The sequence below is a fragment of the Propithecus coquereli genome, unplaced genomic scaffold (genome assembly GCF_000956105.1).
Source record: "Propithecus coquereli isolate 6110/MARCELLA unplaced genomic scaffold, Pcoq_1.0 Scaffold434, whole genome shotgun sequence".
Taxonomy (NCBI): domain Eukaryota; kingdom Metazoa; phylum Chordata; class Mammalia; order Primates; family Indriidae; genus Propithecus; species Propithecus coquereli.
In genome coordinates this window covers 1,258,483-1,263,814 of record NW_012150108.1, presented here as the reverse complement: position 1 = coordinate 1,263,814, position 5,332 = coordinate 1,258,483, and positions in this window count along the sequence as shown.

Below are 5,332 nucleotides of genomic sequence, written 5' to 3'. Positions count from 1 at the left end.
AAACTAATTAGAAAACAAATACAGAGAGAATCAACCAAGCCAAAATTTGGTATTTAAAAAGATAGAATTAATAACCATATGAAAATTTCAATTATTGAAAAGAGATAAGGCACAAATTTCTATCATCAAGAATGAAAAGTTGGATACCATTACAATTCCTATGATGTTAAAAATAAAATAAGACACTATTATGAAAATGTTATTCCAATAAATTTGAAAATTTATTAAATAGATAAAACAGACAAGTTACTATAATACAAAAGCATAAATAAACAAAACAGATCAAAAATTAATGAGAATAAATAGGAAATATGAATGGTGCGACATTTGTGAAGACATTGAATCTCTAAGAAAATTCTAGGCTCAGATGGCTTCAAAACAGAATTCTTCCAGGCGTTAAAAGGAAGCAAAACATTTATCTTCTAGAAATATGAACATGTTCCTACCTACAATGCATGAAAGTTTCAGTTGCCCTGTATCTTTGACAGCACTTGGTATTGTCAGTCTTTTTAAGCGTTCAAATATGTGTGCAGAGGTATCTCATTTTATGTTATTGTTTTGCATTTCCCTAAGGTCTAATGATATTGAGCATCTGAAATGTTTTTCACCATCAGTATCTATTCTTCTATACAAATCTTTTCCCCATTTTTAATTGAGCTGTTTGTCTTGCTGAATTCTAAGAGTTCTTTGTGTAATCTGGTTACAAGTCCTTTACCATATGTGTGCTTTGAAAATATTTTCTCCTAGTGCATTCCTTGTTATTTTTCACTTTCTTAACAACGTTTTTAAAGAGCCAAGTTGTATGATTCACATTACAAGATTTCAAGACTTATTGTAGAGCTACAGTAGTTTAGACAATGTGGAACTAGATGAACAAAGAGATCAATGAAACAGAATACACCATCAATTGATTTGCAACAAAACTTAAGTAGTTAATTGAGAAATGATAGCATTTTCAATAAATGATGCTAGAAAAATGACCAGCTTCATGAAACAAACAAAAAAAAAACCTAAATTCTTACCTTTCACCACATGTAGAAATCAATTTTGAATGAATTATAGATTTAAAACCTAAAACTGCAAAAGTCTACAATAAAATGGGAGAAAAATCTATCTTGGGTAAAGCAAAAATTTCATAGATAGAACACCAAAGCACAGAACAAAAGAAAAATATGATAAATTAGGCTTCATTAGAATTAAAACTTTCTGCTTAATGACTTTTAACCTTCAAAGCACCATATACAATAGAGAAATACCATTATCTCTATTTTACAGATGAAGAAATTGTAACACAAAGACGTTTAGATCACAAAGCTGGGAAGTGGTAAAGCAAGTGATCGAATCTAGGTGTTGGCTTCCAAATGCAGGCTTTTGTCTCTTCATAAACGAGCTTTGTCTGATGTAATCTAAACGCAAACGTAAATAACTTGTGTTAGCTACGCCACAACTCTGTTCAAGATAATTGAAAACTGGATGTGTGTTTATACATGTGGGATCCTTATCTCTTGTGTATATACACAGACAGATATATGGGCAGCTATTTAACTCCACAGGCATTTGGCATGACCAGTATGAAACCATCACAAAATAGACTTTTCCCAACTAATCTCCAAATCGATCTGATAGGAAACAGCAATCGCCAACTAACCTGTGACTTCCAAGGAGGACAAAACCTGACATTAGCAAGGGCTCAGTACCGCCCCTTTGCCAGGGGGCTTTGGTGATCACACGGAAAGAACTCAGTTCCCATAATTCACCCACAACTCCCTATCGTCCGCTCTCAGATATCAACCACAGGATCACCTGTTACATGTACCTGCCTTCCCCACAGCTGCTCTCTGCCCCGCGTGGGGATGTTTTGCCTGTCCTGAGAGCAGTATCTGATAAAATCCCTCCAACACAGATCACCGTGAAGTAGACTGGAAACCATTCCAAAATTCGAAAGGCAGGTTTATATCAAATTGTCCACTGAGCACTGAATGGATGGGGCCCAAAGCCAGTGTGCAAGTGCTCAGGGAGTTGAAAGCAAGAATAAAAATGCACAGCAGAAATCATCTATCATTGGCAAGGAGATTGGGTCTCTTCCATGCATTTTTTCCTTTTTTTTTACAAATTAATTTTTTGAAGCAGAAATGTTCCATGTACATTTAGAGTCAAATAGTTGACAGAAAAAAAAAAACAAAAAACTTACCTGTCTCCAGTGCAAATATGTGTCAAGCAATATATACATTCTTACTATTTCAGGCCAAATTTCCTATTTAATTTGTGTGATTAAAGAAGAAAATACCATGTACAGTCTACTAATGGACAGATTCCCTAATTTAATTGTCATGTTAAGGTAACAGCCGTTAAAATCACCATTTTAACTCAAGATTCTGTTTGGTACTGCATGCAGCACAATCAGTGTCTCCTTTATTACAAAAATTAAACCAAATCAACCAAACAGCAGCACCTCCTCTCACGCTGCCTTGGTTCGGAGCAGGCGTCTGCTCTGGGGTCAGCTGGACAGAGCAGGGAGCAGGGTCACCGTCAATGGACGCGGTCCCATGGTGCCATGGCCCTGCTAGACAAGGACAACTGCCTCCTAGCAGTGGATTCACTAGGGCTCTACTGTATCTCACTGCCCGCCCCGCACCTGGCCGCCTTGCGCCAACCCCCCCAGGCTCCACGTGCAGAGTGGATGGCAGACAGATTCCTTAGCGTGGCAGGTGAAGCCGTTCCTCAGGTCTGGCAACCACACAGCTGACAGTTTTGTGTCTCACTTCTTTGCCCCCGCCCCTCCTGTGCCTAAACTTCTGGTGAATCCTGGACATACCTTTTTCTTTCTCATCATCGGCCTTTCGAATATACTTTTCCCCTGAATGAACCTGCCTTGGGAAACACCTATTCATCTTTTTAGAGGCGACATAACCATCAGCTTCTCTGGAAAGCTTCCTAAATTCTCTCCACCACACCCTCCTCCAGGACCAAGCCAAATTTCTTTCCTTGGGGTACCCCAAACCGCGTTGCTCACTTTCCTGCGGTGCTGCGTTACGCTGTGTTATAAGAGCTGGGATTTAATCTGTTCGTCTGTGCCTTTCCACGTCCTTGGAAATTAGCAGGCAAAAGTGAATAATCAAATCAACCAATCAATTAACCCATTTAGGCTTGGCACCAAGGTTTCCATGCTTCCTTTTGTTTATGCCCCAATCTTACTACCCTAAGTAGAACTTGTGTTACTTGTAATTTGTATAGTTTTCCTTCGTAATTCATGCTTCCATGCCTTTGAATAGAGTGTAGCCACATATTGAAATAATTTAACCAAGAATCAAAACTGAAATCAGAAACGTTTTCAAAGAGAGAGATAATTTTAATAGCCCAAACTTTAATAGAGCAGTCTACGTGTCGGGCACTATGGTAAGCACTTGACCTGGATTATTTCATTAAATCTCGTAAGAGCCCCATGATGTGGGTACGATTATTATCCCAATTTCACAGATGAGAAACCTGAGCCACAGAGAAATTAAGCAACCTCGTGGGAAGTGTGGCATCAGGATTATATGCACATGATCTTGTTCTCAGGCTGTGCCTTAACCAGCCTGAGACGGTACAGCCTGAGACTGTGTCTCAGAGACACCAGGAGCCCCGGGTGATGTGGCTTATTATGCTTCGTTACACTTAGCTCAGTACTTCTTGGCGTCCCCCAGGGAATAAAGTCAAAACATAACAGAAGGATCAGGACTGGCTTCCTGGGCATTCGAATTGTGCAGTTGCCCAGGGCCCCAAACTCAGGAATCCGGATGCTCTGTTGTTGACATCTTGAAATTCTTAATAATTTTTGAACAAGCGGTCTTGAATTTTTATTTTGCACTGGACCCTGAAAATTATGCTAGTGTGCTTGGAAAGGTTATAAAATTTCTGAGGGAGCATTTCTTAAATATATGGGTACTTGTTTTATAAATTGGGAATAATAATGACTATACATTTTTTTCAGAGGATGAAAAAACAAGCTCTTTTATGTATTAACCATTCTAGAAGGCAAAATCGTAACATTGGATAAGGTAATCAGAATAAGTCTATTTTGAATGCGAGGGTCCCATGGGACTAATTTCCTAAAAGTACTTTGATCCAAAGGATGTCTAAATTAATAATCAGCATTTTTGTCTTCTCTGGCTATGCTAGTGGGAGGGCGGACGGGGTGGGGGGCAGACACTAGTTGAGGGGAACGCCCCTGAGGCTTTCTGCCGGGAGAAGGAACGTGACGAAAGTTTGAATCATGCTAAAGGTACCAGGAAGCAGTGTGAGGGGGGTGCTGGTGAGCAGGACCCTGAAAGTAAAGAGAGAAACAGGGCTGGGGGGTGAGGCCCTCTGAGTGGGTGGTGGCGATAGAGAGACGGGGGCTCCCTGAGGATGCTATAGTGAAAGTAAGCTACCTGTGGTGACCAGCTGACTATAGAGACAGGAGGAAAGCTGGGGAACTTGGAGAGTCTGGGCCAAAGCCACACGGAAGTGAGATGGTACCTTGAAAATAGTGATGGAAGCAACTCCATTATAGTCAACGTTGAGCATGTCTCGCCTTGTTTGTTGGATTGTGAGTCCCCTAAACGCAGGCTGTGCTTTGTCTGTGCAGCTCCTCGTGCCCTGCACAGTGCGCCAGAGTGAAACCGAAACACACCTGTTGTAGTGCACGACAGGCGGCGATGGCTCCGTCCATCAGCCATGAGTGACCGAGGTCAGTGACATCAATGAGATCCAAGAAACACCATGTGGACTGGAAGGCGTGGACCATGCATGCAAATCTAAACCAGCTGGTTGGTGACTCTGCCATGCTATGGAGTATAAGGGTCACTGTCCTGTACTGCAAAATGATGTTTCAGTCAATGACGGACCACATACGTGACTGTGGTCCCATAAGATTATAATGGAGCTGAAAAATTCCATTATATCTCTTCCTATACCTTTCTACGTTTAGACATGCTTAGATACACAAATACTTACCACTGCGTCACACCTGCCTACAGTATTTGGTACAGGACTCTGCTGCACAGGGGCGTCGCCTAGCAGCAACAGGCCATCCCGCACAACCTCAGCGTGTAGGGGGCTGCGCCGTCGGGTTTGTGTAAGCGCAGTTTTCGATGTCTGCGCCATGATGACATTGCCTAGTGCTGCATTTCTCTGAATGCACCCGCTTTAAGCAAGGCATGCCTGTATTTCGAATGGTTGTAGGCTGACAGAGATATTTGAAAAGAAAAGACGCGGGAAAAGACAAACCTTTTCGAAAGAATTATTGAATCACTGCTCCATCATCTCCTTCAGATACTGTTGTAACGAATCCAGATTAGAGATTTTGGCC